This window comes from Myotis daubentonii, chromosome 11 (assembly GCF_963259705.1).
Source record: "Myotis daubentonii chromosome 11, mMyoDau2.1, whole genome shotgun sequence".
NCBI lineage: Eukaryota > Metazoa > Chordata > Mammalia > Chiroptera > Vespertilionidae > Myotis > Myotis daubentonii.
Genome location: NC_081850.1, coordinates 55,512,996 through 55,531,146, shown reverse-complemented (window position 1 = coordinate 55,531,146; position 18,151 = coordinate 55,512,996). Strand labels below are relative to the sequence as shown.

At 56.1% G+C, this 18,151-nt stretch overlaps 1 protein-coding gene across 2 annotated transcripts in view; it reads left to right on the top strand.

Annotated features, from left to right (window-relative positions):
* CORO2A (coronin 2A) overlaps nt 1-18,151 on the top strand; it is a 46,127-nt gene that overhangs the window by 2,261 nt on the left and 25,715 nt on the right. The window contains exon 1 of one of the 2 annotated variants that reach the window (XM_059657465.1): nt 3,096-3,229. The exons of the other annotated variant lie outside the window; for it this stretch is intronic. The gene's annotated coding sequence lies outside the window, so the exon portion shown is untranslated. Of the gene's footprint in view, nt 1-3,095; nt 3,230-18,151 lie in introns of those variants that run through there. 2 annotated transcript variants of the gene reach the window in all.

Sequence of the window (18,151 nt, the reverse complement as noted above, 5' to 3'; positions counted from 1 at the left end):
AGATGAGTATAATGGCCAACAAAGAAGCAGTGTGGTCCAAAGGCCAACGTCAGTGGGCACAGATTCCAAGGATGAGCTCTTCCTCTACCCCACTGTAACCTTAGGCCAAACCCTCCCCTTTCTGCGCCTTACTCTCCCCATCTGTGAAATGGGGTAGATTCCATGATGGATGAATTTTTTTCAGCTCTGATAACCCATGCTCCAGACTTAAATCTATTTTAACTGAAGCCTTTATTGGAAAAAGCAGTGATAACCAAAGAAATAACCAAATCATGTTCCAGCCTTCCTCCACCGTCATCAAATGAGTCCCCTCAGAGGCGGGCAGCTAGCCTTTTTCCCTGGGAAGGGGCTTTGTTCGGCCTTAGACCTTGGTTCTTTCCAAATGGCCAAAGCCTGGGTTATTTTCTTCTGGCCCTTTAAATACAGTTCCTCATGTGGTGACCCAACCATAAAATGATTTTCGTTGCTACTTCATCACTGTCATGTTGCTACTGTTATGAATTGTCATGTAAATATCTGATATGCAGGATGGTCTTAGGCGACCCCTGTGAAAGGGTCGTTCGACCGCCAAAGGGGTCGCGACCCACAGGTTGAGAACCGCTGCTTTAGAGCATAGTGTGTTTTTGTTTTGATGCTCTTTCCCAGATATCAGGGGACAGAGATTTTCCAGGAGGACCAAAAAATAATTTGGCAAGATCCTCTGTTTATTACTCTAAGCCTACAGTGTGTGTGTTGCCTTCTTCAGACAGACAGGAGGTCGTTTGCAATCACACCTAGTGAAGGGCCAGGAGTAGGTGACTTCGTTCTGTGGACAAACATTTACTGGGCACTTCCTGTGTGCTAGGCCTTGAGATGCCTCCCAGGCCTGCGGGCGGCCTCGGGAAACATCAGGTTAAACCATGTGACATGGCCAATATCTGGCTGCGTTTGACTGACAAGGAATGGCAATTTTATTTAGTTCCGCCTAAATGGAAATCATTAAAGAGCAGAGTACTCACCACCTGCCTGATTCTGTACTAAGCGCTTTGCATTGTTCGTTCGGTCATTTAACCATCACTTATGGAGCACCTACATTGTGCTAGGTATCGTCTGTGAGTGGAGGGGTCTGGACAGTAATAAAAAAAAAAATAGACCAAAAAAATGTTTAAAGGAACTTACTATCTAATGGGGGGGGGGGCGGGAAGTAAGTAAAATAGATGATGATAACGGAGATGGAGCATTAACGTAGGAGTGCATTTCCGGTGTGCGAAGGGGAATGGAAGGGAGGAGTTTCGGTTTTAAATGGGGTGGTCAGGGGGACTCATTGAGAGGTGATGTTTGGACGAAGGCTGGAAGGAGATGGAAGAGTGAGCTGGGCTGATTTCTGGGGAAAGAGACTCCCAGAATGGTGGAAGGGTGGAAGGAACAGCCGATCAAAAGCCCTGAACAGGACCATGCCTGGCAAGTTCAAGGAAGAGCAGGCTAGCACAGTGACTATGGGAGAGGACAGGTGAGAGAGGCCATGAGTCAGGTGTGTACCCCACCCAGACACTGTGGAATCCTATGTGTTTGTGAGGGAGATAATATTGTTATTCCTCTTTTTTAGTTAAGAATAGAAAAGTACAGAGAAGTTAAATAACTTGCTTAAACAGTGTCTCATATACGAGCTAGGGCTTTTAGTCCAGGGCAGTGGGGGGCCATGGAAGGCTTTTGAACAGGGCTGGGGCATGGCCAGATTTGACTGTTAATGCAATTCCTTTGGGTAGAGAAAAAGATTGTGGAAGTGAGCTTAGGGGCAGGGGATGGAGGAGCTTGGTGCTGGGGGAGGGGGAGGAGGTCCAGTCCAGGTGAGCAGGAAAAGGAGGAGGAAGCCAGGCTGGTCTTGGGCTTATTTATTTAGCAAACAATAGCATTTCCACGTACCAGCTAAGATTTTGCATACATTAACCCATTCAATCCCCAAAGCAATCTATAGGATGGATACTATTATTCATTATTATTCCCACTTTTAAAATGGGTATATGATATTATAAGTAAATTATATCTCAATAAAGTTAATTTACAAAGAAAGTATATTTGTTTTTTATGTTATAAACACTTGATAATGGAGAATTTAGAAAAGACAGGAAAATAGATAGAAAATAAATTCCCCACATCTCAGATAATCAATATAAATATCTTGGTGTATTTATTTTCTATCTTTTTTCTACTATAATCCCCATTTTACAGTGAGGACACTGAGGCCCAGAGATGTTGGGCAGCTTGCTGAGGGCCATACATTTGAACCCATGTCATCTGGCTCTAGTGTCCGGGATCTTAGTCCCTGTGCTATGCTGCCTGCAAGGTCAGAGTTGGTGGATTCCGTTGAGACCATGCTTTTCCACTCCCCTCCCCCACCTTCCATTCCCCTGACCCCTGGCATCATTTCACCGAGAGGGAGAGTGAAGCCCAGTGAAAGGCAGGGCCTGGCTGGGCATCCTACAACCAGTTGAGAGCAGACCTGTGAGGTCTTACTCTAATAAGAAGAAATCGGGAGCTGAGGACTTGTGCTGGGTTGATGTGACAGCTGCTTCCAGCCTGGCCCAGAGCCCGGAGCTTGCAGGGAGCTGGCAGGTGGTGTGACCCTGCCCACAGCGGGCACTAGGGGACTGCCAGGACTAGCCCGCGTTCCCTGGGCCCGAGTCTCATCCTGCAGCGGGTCCTGATTGGGAGGTGGCCGGCTGATGGGGAGGGGGAGTTTGGGGCCTTGCCAAACCAAGCCTGCAGGCCTCCCGGGAGGAGTTGCCTCTTGTCCTCTGCCTGTGCATTTGTTTCTGGCTCTCGGGCCTGCACGTTCCTGGGGCTGCCTGCTGCCAGGGCTGCAGCCTGGCTTCTAGGCCCAGCTCAACCACTGAGGGAGCCTTGAACCAGGGTCTTTCCCTCCCCACCTGCAAAGTGTCATCAGAATGGCACCAGCTGCAGGATGAAGTGAGATGTAGACAGAAAATTCTGGCACAGGGCGCGGCACAATGAAATGCTCATTCCTAAGGCTACACCAGGGTGGTGGCCTACCGTAGCCATGGCCCCTCCCACCACACTCCCCTTCACACCTGGCTGGACCAGGTAGGGCCCAACCAGTGCGAGAGGATCCAGAAATGAACCTCTGGCAGTGGCTTGGAGGCCAAGAGTGCAGACAACCAGGGACACAGTGGAACGAAAGAAGCCACACTCTGAGCCGGAGACCTGACCTGGTCACAGACGTGCTCCGAAGGCAAGTCCTGTTCCTTCTTTACGCCTCTTGTCCTCATACACAACGTGGGGAGGCTATTTCCTGCCTTAATAATCATAATGATCTTCATTCCAGCAGCTATCAATTGAGGTTCTTGGAGAGTTCTTTCTATACTTGGAGAGTATGGGTGGGGCGATAAGCCAGACCCATCATTACCTTCAAGGGCGCACAGCTTGGAGTGGGGTGGGGCTTGGGAAGGCTTTCTGGAGGTTGTTGGTATAGTTTAGAGTCAGCCAGACTCTGAATGGGAGGAAAGCAGGGAGGTCGTTTGGTAAATCACCCCTCCGCTCTGAACCTCAGTCTTTTCATCTGTAAAATGAAGGTCATGGCTACCTGCTTTGCCTAATGTATTGTGAGACTCAAAATTGCCTGGAGTATGGAAATGCTTTACAAGCTGTAAAACGCCAGACGCCTGTTCCTTGTTGTTCATTGTGCTGTCTGGAGCCCCGGGGGTAGGGGAACACCCAGCCAGCCTCGGGTCTGGGTCTGGGAGAACATCGGGCCTGTTTTGAAAGGCCTGCAATCAAATCCAGCAGGACAGACAGCCCTACTCACCTCACACCCCGTGATTTAAGAGCTCAAGAGTACTTCTGTGGGTGCGGCTTTGCTTAGTGGGGCCCTGAAGGCAGCCATGACCCGAGGAAGCGGGGACAAGTGCCCCAGGGACCGTTCAGGCCATAAACTGCTGTATCCTGGTCAGGCCTCGGGACCTGGAGGGGAAGGGCTGGAGCGGGAGCACCATGAGGTCACTGAGAGGTTTTCAATGTCGCAGTAACTAGAAAAGCAAAGGAGAGAGCATGTGGCACGAGCCTGTTTGGTTCAAATATGGGAAAAGGATATATCTACACACATGTAACCAACACAGAAATATCCAGACACACATCAAGCCGGTTTCACCAGATGGCAGGATTTTATTGTCTTTATTTTGACATTTGTATACGTGATAGACATTTCATTTCTATTGAGATGTGGCTGTATGTGATATACGTCACAGTAGAATAGTAGTGGCGGTGATAACCGGCCAGTCTGGCATCGCTGGGCGCGGGGAGGTCTGGGTGGCATCCGCAGCTTACCCTCCGGGGCAGCTGAGAGCAGAGTCCGGGCCGGCTTGATAAGTGGGCCGCACTGGAGGACACGTCTCAGGGTGGGTCCCAGGACTCGCCTCTTGGGACAAAGACTGAGGGTCTAGGTGGCTGCAGGCACAGTTAGCATTGTGACCAGACTGCCCCAAAGCCAGGGACTGCAGGCTGTGTCACCGGGAGCAGAGGGTCCAAGCCAGAAAGGGGAGGGTCCTGCTGGACTCCGGCCACCCCCGCGTGGGACCAGGACGGCGGGACAGATTCAGAAGCCATGGGGCCGGGGCAGGGCCTGTGCCTTCAGGTTCCCCGATGCTCTAGGGGTCCGTGCCATCAGACCAGACCCCAGCAGGCCCCTTTCCCTCCACCATGTGTGTGCGTGCTCTCTGGACCCTGGACTCCCACAGACCTTCCTGCCTCTTTGCAAAGGAAGTGAAGCAATTGCTGCATTTCACTGAATGCAGGGCACCATCTACTGGGAGGGGCGCCATCATTTTTTAACCCATTAGGATAGAAAACATGGCAGACAAACTCTGACCGTGAGTCGCATTTCAGTTTCAGCTTAAAAGTGGTGTCTTGAAATCAATTAGCTGTGACGTGTGGCAGCCCCCCACCCCCCGACTAGACCCTTAATGCACTTTTACTCACTCAGTCCTTACAAGCAACCGCTGCCTAGATATTCTTGTCCTGTTTGTACAGATGAGGAGATCGGGCCCAGAGAGGTGAAGTGACTCTTGCAGGGTCACACAGCCGTAAGAGGGAAAGGTGGGATTTGAACTCTGCTCTGACTAGAGGCCACTACTTTGTCCTCATCCAACCCCACAAAGAAAAGGCTCCTGAGTTCTGGCCCTCGGGCAGGAGAACATGTCCACCCTTTGGCGTAAGCCACATGCCAGTTCAGAAATGCCCTGTGGGCTGGTCATTCAGTGCCCAGCACGGTGAGCTATGGGGCAGGCCTGGGGGAGGCTGGGAGCGCAGGGCCAGGGGGGCTTTGAGAGCTTGTTGGCTGGATCAGTCGCCCCATCCTTGCGATGCCCACTATTAGGAGGAGGTTGGCCTGTGGCCACCCTGGAGAGAGACCCGGGGGCCTGCTCCACACAGACTCCTAGAATCTCGCCCAGATTAGCCCATTTATTTATTCCTTAAAGTGTTTTTTTTTTTAATCCTCATCCGAGGATATGTTTTTATTGATTTTTAGAGAGAGAGGGAGGGAAAGAGAGAGAAACTTCAATGTGAGAAACATCGACTGGTTGCCTTCCGCATACAACCAGGAATCGAACCTGCAACCTTTTGGTGTATGGGACTGCACTCTAGCCAAGGAGCCACTCAGCCAGGCCTTAAAGTTATTTTTTAATTTAATTTTTGGATGCGACCTTTGTCCACGTCTTGATCACTTTCTGCAGGTGAAGCTCGGCTCAGAGCTAGGCATACAGAACAGAGCAAAACAGACACAGGTGCTGCCCTCGTGGGCTCACAGAACAAAGGAGATATGGGCAGTGGTCCCGAGTCCCCCAAAACCTGGGGCAGGCACCCGGATGAACAGAGAGGGTGCGGCAGCGTGCAGAGGCATGTACCCAGTCCAGGGTCTCCACAGAAGGCTGTTCGGAGGGAAGGACTTTTGAGCTGAGATCGGAAAAGGAAGTAGGGGTGACCAGGTGAGGGTGGGAGGGGAGCAGGCTGGACCAGAGCAGCAGCCTGTGCAGGCCCTGAGGCTGGAGGCAGCGGGTCTGTGAAGAACTGAACGCACTGAGCGTCGCTCTGGTCCCGGGCGAGATGACGCTGGAGAGGAGGACTGGGCCCTGCGTTATGTTGTCCTGGGGAGGGTCTGTGGCCCACGGCTCTCTCCTGGGGTCTGAACCTTTTTTATTGATCCATCGGGGGCACCGACAAAGGCCTGGTCACATCTGGCACGGACCTGGAGGGGGGGAGGGTGTGGTCAGTAAGGGGGTGCTTGAATTATTGACTTTGGAAGCAGGTGGAACATTTTTGCATGATGACAAGGTGCAGGGTGCGGCCAAGAGAAGGGATGGCAGGTCAAGGCAGGGAGGCTCTCAGAAGACGAGCTGGCCCCGTGCACAGGGACACTGAGCCGGGGGAGGCCGTGGGACGTGTCCGAGGCCACACGCTAGGAAGTGGCTCTCCCGGTGCGGTCTTCTGTGCTGGGAGCTCCAGATGCCAGAGGGAGGTGCCTTTCTTGCATCTTCCTGTGGAGAGAACATAATGCTGCTGAGTCCACAGCCCAGGCTGGGAGTCAGGAGGCCTGGGGAGGGCGCGTGGCCCGCGGGGGACGGACAGACAAGAGTGCATGCAGGAAGGCTTCCCGCAAGAGGTGCAGCTTCAGCTGAGCCCTGAAGGAGCTGGGCCTACAGAGCGGTGGGAGGGAGTTCCTGGCCCAGGAACCACACGGGCAAGCGGCTGGAGGCAGGAAGCATATGGGCCGGTCGGGACGCGGCGCACACACAGTTGGGCTTGGCTCAGTCCAAGCGGAAAGCGACCGGTACTGGCCAGATACCCGCACAGGAGGAGTGCTTTATCGCGGACGTTGTTTAGAATTGCAGGCCCATCGTGAGGAGAGAAAGTCAGACTCTTAGTGGATTTTATTATTTTTCAAGTCTCTATAGAAAATGCACCCCTTATTGTCTGTACCTAGGCGGACTGCGCCCCTCCCTACTGCCCTTGCCCTCCCCCACTTCCCCTGCCCAGCAGGGGTAATAGAGCCTCAGAAGGCCCAGGACCCATGCCCACAGCGGCCCACGCCCACGCCAGGCCTGGGCTGGAACCCCTGGGACCACTGGGCTGCGGGAGATCCGAGTCCTGCAGCGTCCAGGGTGCTCTTGGCGGTCGGAAGCAGAATCCTCGGGATTCCAGATCTCTCCCCCCAGGTAGACCCCACCAGAGTGTAAGGACAGCGGCAACGCCTCCCCGGGTTACTTTCCAGCTCACAGCTGTCTCTGGGACCCGGGACCCCAGGGGCACTCAAACTACAGCTGAGAGCTGGGTTTAATTAGACGCATTTCGCAGGTAAGGAAGATGAGCCTTCAGCGTGAAGCAGAGTGACTCCTACATCCAAGGCTGCTGAAGGCCCCACGTCCCCTTCCTGGTAGCACTTGCAACCCTTGCTGGGATGCACATCTCCCTGCCACCCACAGCAACCTCAGAGCCGGCGAGTGACCTCACAGCTCAGGGGAGGCAGCCCGAGGGCTGAGCTGTGCAGGGGCCTGCCTTTGGCCTAGGAAGAGGGCCAGTGAGGGGCTGGGCTGTGGCCAGGACACGGAGGCTGTGGGTTTCAGCATCAAGAACTAGTTCCCTTTGGCTTCTGACACTCACCAGCGGGTGACTTTGCACAAGTTACATCCCATCCCGCTGTTTCCTCATCTGCAAAGTGAGGGGTGAGACCAGGTGACCTCTGCCACCCCTGCAGCCTGAAACCCTCTGAGAGCCCCCCGTCTTCTGTCCTGGTGGCCTCCAAGGTGAGGCATGGAAGACACTCTTTGGGGTGCAGGAAATGTATTATGTAAACAAGAAAATAATTGTTAAAAGCTTGGGTCCCACGCTGGTGTTCGCGCTGCTGCCGCCACTCTGACCCCCCCCCACCCCCCACCCCGTTGGTGATCAGTGTGATGTCTCCATCTTCCTACCCACCCCCAGGACGGAGGCCCCATGGCTCCCTCTGGGCTCACAGCACGGGGGTCTGTCTCCATCTGGGGACTTGGAAACTGTGCCCCCGTTTACCCTCCCCTCGTGGGGGCTGCTGGTGCTCCGCTGGCTTTTCTAGCAGCACAGACTTGGGGTCTGTCTTCCCTCCTGACCCCAAGGAGCCCCATCTTTCCCAGCCAAACTTCACTCGGAAGAAACGCAGCCCCCCTTTCCGAAGATCTGAGCCCCAGGAGGGCTGGGCTGGGATGAGTGACCCGGCCTCACAATTAGAAGATCTTTCCTCCCCAGCCATCCTTGGAATTTGGAATTTGTCCCTCTGAGAAAGGCAGCGCAGATAAGGAACAAAATGCTTGGTATGGGATCCACACAGGAACAAAGGGGACGTTGTTTCCTGTCTTAGAGATCGTCCTGGGCTGGAAACCTGGGTCCCATTCTTGGTTCTGCCCTGTTTGGGTGGCCCTGGGCATGCTGCCTCAGTTTCCCCTCCTGCACCCCATGATCTCTTAGGGTCTGGCCAGTGCTACTATTATGAGACATGAAGTCTGGGATCTTTGCGGGGAACTGCTCTACTGAGTGGTCCTCAGGCTGCATCTAGGGGGCCCGAGGGGGGTCTGGGCCCCAAACTGGGTGTGAGATGGGGACCGCCTGGAGCATTATGGGGCGGCAACCAAAATGGGGAGACGATGGGAAAGGGCGGCATGCAAGAAACTCCCTAACCTGGAGTGAAGCCATCCCAGCGGCCGTAGTCAGGGCCTCACGCCTCTGAAGGGCTGCTGTGGGGCAGCGGATGTGGTTGGCGCGCAGTGGGGGAAATCGTAGACTTCCGCTCTGGAGGAGGGGGAAGTCTAACGGTTGAGCTCTTCTGCCCCCGCCGGGAGGGGTGAGCTTCCATCACAGAGCAACCCAAGCAGAGGCCCTGACTCTCCAGGTGGAACGGTGTGGGAAGGAGGGCGGGCAGCTGTGCTGAGTCCCGGCCCTGGGCCATCCTGAGATGATGTGTCTGTTTCTTGCCCCCAGATGCAGTACGGTCCCTCGAGAGCAGGTCTGGCTAAAAATTAGGTTAGATAAGAATTAGAGCTTTAGATTCGCAGTCGGCACTGAGGGGCTAAGGGAGGGCACTGGGCTCTCTGCCCTGATGCCTGCGCTTCAGGCGGGGAGGCCGCCGTGGGAGCGCCTGCGGCTCCTGCGTGCTGAGCCGTGTGTGTGTGTGTGTGTGTGTGTGTGTGTGTGTGTGTGTGTGTGTGTGTGTGTGTGTGTGTGTACCAGGAAGAACAGCGGAGAGAGGGAGAGCCCTAAGGCATCACAGCCCCAGGGGCTGGCGTTGGGAAGTGGCTGTGCTCAGGGAGCCTTTGCAGGACCGGCTCCTGCTGCCTCCTGGCTCCGTAACCTCAGAGGAGTGACCGCATTGCTCTGAGCTGAGCACGAGTTGCTGCATGTGTAAAAGGGGGGTGCTTCTCCCCACCCCGAGGTGGATGTGAGGAGCAAATGCCACGTGCATGGGAGGACTGTCAGTCACGGAGCAGGTTACAGCCAGGGTTCTCACAGAGGGTCCCTGGAACTCGCCAGATGCAGATTCTCAGACCCCGGGCTTGCTGAGTCAGAGACAAGGATGGGCCCAGCAATCTGGGTGCTCATCAGCCTCCCTCCTGAGGGGCTCTCGAGTTTCAGACCCACTGCTGCACGCAAAACGTCAAGGAGAGGCCCTGGCCGGGTGGCCCATTGGTTAGTGTCGTCCAGATACGCCAAGGTTGTGGGTTTGATCTCCAGTCAGGGCACATACAAGAAGCAACCTCAGAATAAGAATGCAGAAATAAGTGGAACAGCAAATCTGTTCCTCTCTCTTTCTCTCTCTCTCTCTGTGTGTTTCTGTCTCTGTATCTCTCTCTAAAAATCTCTCACTCTCTTCCTCTCTCTCTAAAATTAACAAATTTAAAAAAATGTAAAAACAAAGTAAAGAAAACACTGTGAAGGAGATGCCGTCACCAGTCCTTGCAGAGAGTCGGTGTTGGGGCGGAAGCGCCTCTCCGGCCTGGTGCCCTGACGTCTTCGCTCTACGCTTCATCCTCCACTGGGCCCGCTGCCCTCCCCGGCCAGCAGGCCAGTCTGAACACACCATCTGGGCGAAGCTCAGGGAGGCTGGACAGGGGAGAAGGTGGCCTCGCCGTCCCCTCCCGGCAGCTGTTACAGTGCCAGCTGGGGAGTCGAGGAAGGCCGAGCGACGGCATTTATCTCCGTGTTAATGAGCAGGTGAGGGGGAAGCAGGAAGGGATTGCCCATCCTCCCCCTGAGCAGCGCATTGGCCGTCCAGGCGTGTGCAGGAGCAGCAGGCTTCAGTCGGACCTGGGGATTCCTACCACAGGGAATGGGTTGAAGGATGAAAGAAAACGATTTTCTGGTTTAAAAGCCCCAGCTGCTGGGATGTGGCCTGCAGGCCAGGCCTCCCGGCTCAGTTGCTCGAAGAGCTAAGATCTGTAGAGGTGGCAGATCAGGCCCTGACTCCTGCTCACCAAATCCGCCGGCTCTGCGCACTCCTCCCTAATCAGCGACGACCCCTCCCTAATCAGCGACGCTCTTTTCCTCCCGAGTCCAGACCAGGAAGGCCTCAGGCTCTTCCCCCTCCTCTCCGTGCTCCGCAGCCCTCCAGCCTCCTACAGCCGGCTATGAAACAGAACCACTTATTTCTTCCTTAGACACAAGCCCAAAGTTAAGAAAGACGATATAGGGTGGGGCCAAGGCTGGTTTACACTTGTGAGTGCAGGAAACACAGAGTATTCTTGTATTACAATTTATTAATTATTGCATTATTTTCCATTGCAAACAACTGTAAACATACAGTTGCCCCACCCTGTACTTTCCCAGGGCAAACGGCCTAACTTCCAAATTGCAGCTAAGTCCACGTCAGCTCTGACCAGGTCACACCACTGCTCACGAACTTGGATGCCTCCCGTCGTCTCAGGTGCCAGCTCCGTGGCCGGCGTTCAGAGCCCATGCCCAGCCCCCTCTCCAGCCACGGCCCTCATTGCTCCCTGCATTCGCCCAGATCCCAGCCCAACCAGACCCTGATGGCTTCCTGAATGTGCCTGTGGCGTCCCCACCCCACACTGTGCTCCCCTCTCTTGGCCTCAGCGCTCCGCCCTGAGCCACCGTGCTGCCAGGTGTGGAGGTGCAGCTGAGCTATACCTTCCACCTGAGTGAGTGCCTTCCTTCACTCTGTGCCAGGCTCACTCACTTTGAGTTTAAGGTTTAGCTCAAAAATCTGCCCTGCAGCCCTCACCAACTCCCCAGATTTCCATCTCCCTGCTGCGGCCTGCTTAGCCTGTTTGCCCTGAATCGAGCTTGCTGGTTCCATGTCGGCCTCCGTCCGCCCCTCCCCCCACTCCCCCACCCCCACAGCCCCAGGGCAGGACAGGCTCCGGGAGGGCCCAGCAGCAGGGCAGGCGTGTGCTGACTCCTGGGTCCGAGGCAGGGACCCGCTGGCAACAATGCAGGGCCTGGCCAGACGCCCATCCCGGGGGGCGGTCCAGCTTCAGCCCCGTCTCCTGCACCCTCCCTCTCTGGGCCTCGGTATCCCTCACTGTCCAAAGGCAGATCAACACTCTGCCAAGGATGGGGCGGGAGCAGGACGTGGAGCCTCTACGTTTTCTGTCTCCTGGGGGTGTCTTTCGAACGCCCCACGTGACCTTATCTCTGGAAACTGCTAGATAAGGAGACTGTGGGGCAATAAGTCTACACGGAGTTTGGGTCAGGGCCTGATGTGGGGGGACGCCCAGGAGAAGCCCTGTTCCGTGTCCCCCAAGGGTGAAGGCGCCAGGCAGACAGCTCCACGCCCTCACGGCCCCAGGGTTGGGCATGTGCAGGCTGCAGAGCCCTCACGGATCATCCGAACCGGTGGGCGGGGCGGGGCATTGCCGGTCTATGGGTGGAAAGTCAACACCTGAGATGGGACAGGATTTGTGCAGAGTCATGGGACAAATGGTGTCAGAATTAGGACTGTCCCGCCTGGCCTGGCCAGCACACCTGCGGAGAAAGGACAGGCTCAGCCCCGGTCCTCATGCCCAGAGCGGGCAGGAGGGGCTGGTGGTGCTGTGAAAGCTCGGTCCAGGGGCCAGATGGTCTCCCCCCAGCCCCCCAGTGCCTGCCTATGGGATCTGGCCTGTGGGTGGGCAAAGTAAAGGGGAGGGCCATTGGGGATGGATGGATGGACGGATGGACGGACGGACAGACGACAGGTCAAAGAAGGAAGAATCACAGGGAGCAGGACAGGAAGGAGCACCCACCAGCTGAGCTCCTCCTTCGCACCAGACGCGTGCGAGGGCTTTGACACCCATTCTCTCCGTGGCCCCTGGCAGGACCTGCGAGGGAGCTATTAGGACCCTTTTACAGATGAGGTGCTGAGGAGCAGAGACAAGTGGGTCTAGGATTCGAACCTGGTCCCTCCTCTCCCCCTGCCCTGGTACCTCACAGGCAGAGAGATTGTCGGTCCTGGGAGCCGGGAGGCCCCAGGAGGTGCTTCTGTTTGGCCTGGGCCCAGGAAGAAGCTGTGAGAGGAGGGGGTGTCCTGGGAGGCCAGCCCAGTGCCCATGGACTCGGGGCGGGGGGTGGGGGGCTGACGAGGTTCGAGGCAGAGAGAAGGGCTGTGAGCGAAGATGGGGGCTGGGAAAACAGTGCTTTCAGGGGGAGCAGATAAATCTGTCTGGTTCAAAGGGCAGGTCTGTGGAGAAGAGATGGCTGTGGGGGAATGTGGGGGGGGGCGGGGGGGGACGCGGGGGGCACAGCCCAAGTCCAGCCCAGGGCTTTATCCTGAGGACAGCGGGGGCCCTAAGGGAAAGGCAGGATCAGGGTGGGGGCAGGATAAGAACCAGGGGCGGGGAGGGGCAGGTCAGAGTCACCAAGAGAAAGGCTGCCCAGCTTGGGGGAGGGGTAGAGAGCAGGTGGGACCCTGGGGCCGGGGCGGGGGCCATCTTAGGAGGCCCCTGCCCCTCAGGCCACAGGGACGGCTCTGGGCAGCGTCAGATGTCAGGAGGCGGCCTCCCTCAGGCCTAATCTCATCGGGAGGAGAGAGGCATTTTCTTGGCTCGCTCTCTGACTCCGTCTGTATTTCCTGTGGCCGTGCAGGGCATCTGTGCTGGACCAGAAGGACCGGAGGCTGGGGGAGGGGGAGAGGGAGGGGGAGGCGGGAGGACGCTGGGCAGAGAACCTGGAGACACCACTGTTTTCTACTTGGTGGCTGCAGGGACCTCAGCTTCCCCTGTTCATAAACGGGGGGGGGGGGGGCATTCGAGGCGGGGCCATACCACCCCCCTTCCCCCCACAAGAGCCCCTGTCCCCCAGCACAGGGCCGGGCTCAGCTGCCCTGCCCTCGGAGAGCCCTGCCAGGAAGATGCGCAGGTTCCCTGACCAGCGGGGATGGTTGGCTTTCGCTGTGCTTGTCTGCTCCCTCCATCAGCGTGGCCAGCACCAGGGCGCAGGCCGCCGTGCCTCCTGGCTGCGTTGCACTTTCTGGTTTGGGATCCTTGCTCAGATTCCCCGAAGGTGGGGCCCTCAGCACAGACCTGTCATGCCCGACATCGAGTCTTAGCGTCCTGTAAGCATTGGGACCACAGCAGTCTCGACAGCCAATACTTGCTGAGTGCCAAGCATTCACCCAGCATTGCTGCGTGGATTGTCTTATCTAATGGCCAGGGCAGCCCTGTGAGAAAGTGTGGACCTGGGACTAAACAGGCCGGCTTTGAATTCCAGTTCAGGTGCCTACTAGCTGTGTGACTTTGGGCAAGTTACTTAACCTCTCTGCGCCCCAGTTTCCGCTTCTGGAGAAATGGGGTGACTGTATTTATGGAACTGCTGTGAGGGTTGAGTGAGTCCATGGGACATACGTCACACATAGTAAGCAACGTGCTAGCTGTTATTTTTGTTGTTGTTACAACGCCTGATTGTACTGGTGGGGAAATAGACTCTTAGTAACTTGCCCAGTCGCACAGGTGTGATGGACGTGTCCTATCACCACACTTTCATCAGATACCCACACGCCGCCCGTGGCTGCGGGCACTTGAAATGCTGCCGGTGCAGCTGAGCAGCTGGGTGTTACATTTAATTTCATGTTCACGTTAGTTTAGAAGCCGGGTGTGGCGGGAGGCCCTGTGAGGGACAGAGCCAGCGCCTGGGCCCCCCAGCCAGTGAGGCGATGTACATGAGCCTCGCGTGCCCTGAGAGTAGCACCCACGGCCCTAGCAGCCAATTCAAGGAGGGAGACAGCCTGTCGGGTCCTGGCCTCTCTGGCCCTTCCCCAGGCCCGTGTAGACGTGTGGAAAGCAGTCACTGAATCCATCCTCTCTGGCCCCCTCCCCTGCCCCCCCCACAGGCCCTGGCACAGAATAAGCACAGCCAGCGGTGGGTGAAGGTTGGTGACCTCTCTTTACAAACCTTGCACTTTTTCTGCTTTGATACGGTCTGTTCTCTGGTTCAGGATGCTGGGCTCTTTGAGAAGTTAGTTCTAGCCCAGCCGGCGTGGCTCAGTGGTTGAGTGTTGACCTATGAACCAGGAGGTCACGCTTCAATTCCTGGTCAGGGCACATGCCTGGGTTGCAGGCTCGATCTCCAGTGTGGGGCATGCAAAGAAGCAGCCGGTCAATGATTCTCCCTCATCATTGATGTTTCTGTCTCTCTCTCCCTCTCCCTTCCTCTCTGAAATCAATAAAAATATTTTTTTTAAAAAAAGAAGAAGTCTAGGGGAGGCCAGGGGATGGTCAAGGGCGGGGAAAAAAAGGAGACATATGTAATACCCTTTGTAATACTTTAAGCAATAAAAAAAAAAAGAAAAGAAGAAGTCAGTCCTAGAGTCTCTCTCACGGGCAGGGTGCCAGCGTCAGGGTTACTGGTGACTTAAAGGAAAATCATTGCGCGTGAATCAGACAGAGGTTTGGTAGGTGGAAGGGGAGCCACTGGTCCCCCTTTGCCTGGGACTTTAGCACCGACGGTCCTCCAGCCCCAAACCCCATCCCGGTCCCGGCAAAGCGGGAAGGTGGGCCACCTCCTTCTGTGGACAGCGGCCAGCCTCTGCTTGCTTTGAAGGAGGGACGAAAACCAACCGGTGGGGGGGGGGGCGGGGGGCGGGGATGAGACCCTTGTCACGTGGACCCCGTCGCTGGCAGCAATAAGGACACCTTGTGCCAAGAAGTGGCAGCTACAGGGCCTGGCTCAGGTGAGCAGAAATGACTGGATGAAGGTCTCACTGGGGAGAGGCAGTGGGGTCCTCTTCCTGCCTGGAGAGAAGGGAGCGCTGCAGGTTGAGGGAGCCTCTCACTGGCTGCAGGTGGCCTTGGCTCCCCGTCCCGAGTCCCGCCCCCCTCGGGTGGATCCGGGTAAATTAGAAAGGAGCTTTCCTAGGCCAGGTGGGGGCCAAGGATAAATCCCATGACAGAGGACAGTTGGTCCGGATTGGAGTCAAGGTGAGGGACCCGCCCATGACCAGGTGTTTATTATGTTACTTTTTGGTCTTTTATGGGTCACCTTCAAGCAGAATGCTCTGTGCTCTTACAGTAATATTTGTTTACATTCTTTTTTTAATATACTTTTTATTGATTTCAGAGAGGAAGGAAGAGGGAGAGAGAAACATCAATGATGAGAGAGAATCGTTGATCGGCTGCCTCCTGCACGCCCCCGACTGGAGATCGAGCCCACAACCCTTGACCAGAATCAAAGCTGGGACCTTTCAGTTTGTAGGCTGATGCTCTATCCACTGAGCCAAACCGGCTAGGGCTGTTTATGGTTTTTGAAATTTTTTTTTTATTTATTTCAGAGAGAGAGGGAGAGGGAGAGAGGTTGAAACATCAATGATGAGAGAATCATTGATCGGCTGCCTCCTACACGCCCCACACTGGGGATCGAGCCCACAGCCCGGGCATGTGCCTTGACTAGGAATCCAACCGTGACCTCCTGGTTCATAGGTCAACACTCAACCACTGAGTCACGCTGGCTGGGCAATTTTTTAAACCCAGGAAACTTGTGGCTGTAATCTCCCTCTGTTAATGGCGCAGACAGAAGCGTGGTGGTTCGGACTCTCAGGAGACACGTCTGGGGCTAGTTCATGACCACAAGGTCAGGTTTTAAGAAAAAGAAATAAGATAAAACTCCAAATGTCAGATGGGGAGCCACAAACTTATAAAGGACAATGGTAGCCGGCAGCACCAGGCATCTACCCATCCCAGAGGTTCCAAGACCAAATCAGGTGATTTAATTCTTTCCCCGAGGCCAGAAACAGTGCAATTAATGAATAATCTCCTATGCTGCTTGTACACACCCAGTTTGGGTTTCCTTTCAGCCACCTGGAGCGAACACTTGTCCTGCGATGATGGAGGGCTGGGCTGGGAAGACAGGCCTTTGGGGGCAGGCAGGAAAGTCCCTATGTCTGTCTGTCTGTCTCTCACCTGTCAGGGAGGAGCATGTGGCAGGAAGAGGGGCCTCTGGGCAGGATTTGGCTCCTGCTTCCCACCTGCATTGTTTCTACTCAGAGGATCTTGGTCAAGACGCTTCTCCTGCACCAGGAGAGCCGAGGGCTGGGACAGGCAGCCAGCTACCCACTGCCAGGCACTAAATCAACTCAATAGGATGTTAACCCAGAGATGACTAACTCCTTTGGGATCCAGGAGGGGAATTCACAGCCCACAGAGCCTAATCCCTTGGCATCAGGGACACTGAGCATGCATGGGACAGAATAGATGCCTCCCTGCTTTGTGCCGCGCCTCAGAAAGCCTGCTGTGGCATTGATGTGGACCCAGCCGGATGGGACCGGGCAAGATAGGACAGGTGGCACATACACCTGGCCGGGATCAGCCATTCTGGGCCAGCCCATGGGCGAGGCCTCGCAGGGCTGAGGGCCCGCTACGGTCTGCATTTCCAGCAAGTGCCTGCTTGTAGGGAACATAAAACGCCTGCTCTCTGAATTGCTGCGTCCTTAAACTCATGCATGCACTGATACACATGCGTGCACACCACAGGAGTGAGCACTGGGTCCTTACGAGCACTCTGGTGGATGCAGTGCTCATGCACAGTCTTGCACACACAGTGCACACGCAGTCACTCAAAGTTCACTTCCATATTGTGGGCAAAGGGAGAGGCTTGGTGCTGCTCCATCCCCCATTTCTGTATGTTTCCCTCTATGGCAATAGGTCTGGACGAACCTTGGCAGTAAAGATAAGGTGGTGGGTGGGGTGGGGTGGGGTGGGGTGGGGGGTGGGGAAAGGAGTCTGGGGCAGGGGCAGAAGGTCACTGGTGTTCAGGCTGCTCCGAGGCCAGCCGGCTTCACCCGTGAGGCCATCCGGCCCCTCTCTGGAGGGCGTCCACTTAGTTTCCGGAGCCTCGTTCTCCTTCGGGTGAAGTTGGGGTGGGAATGGCCATGGGCTGAGGTAGGGTCCAGGGTGCAGTGGGTGTGAAAGAGTTTTTGTCATCCTGGGCATGATCTTCAGGAACCTGGGCTGGAGGCTGCAGACAGCGGGTTCAGCAAGCAGCTCCACCACTGGCACTGTGACCTCGGGGCCCTCACGTCTCGCTGCACCCCTGCACCTGCGATGGGGAGCCAGGTGGCCCTGCCTGCTCGGTTCAGACAGGGGGAGCACGTGGAATGGCCCTGGCACATAGCAACCACCCCCCGCTGTGAGCTGTTATTTCCGTGGAGGTGACTGTGAGCTTAGGGACACTTGCCCAGGCCCCTGAGGCTCCCTGACCCTGGGCAGAGAGCCATCCCTCGGGCGTGGGACCAAGGTCTAGGCGGTGGAGGGAGAGCTCTGGGAGTGGCCGGAGGGGCTAGAACTGTGGACGGCCAGCGGATCGTGTTGATTTCAGCCGCCATGACTCACCCCTGGCCCCACAGCCCACCACGGGCACGCAGATGCCAGGGCCGGTGCCCCCCCCCCTTGGCATTTCACTAACATGTCCTCTCCTCTCCACGCCCTCTGCCCTGTCCCAGCCCAGGTGACCATCACCTCTCCTCCGGCCCACCCTTCCTTCCTCCCGAAGGTGAAGCCTGGCCTCTCTGTCCTGCAGCCGCTCCCACCGCCCTCCGAGCCCAGGTTCTTTACCGTGGCTCCCGAGGGGCTAGGTCCTCCCCTTGCCCACCTCTTTCCGGAACCCCCGGGCCTGGCACAGGTCCAGTCACTCAGTGGTTCTCAGTAAACGT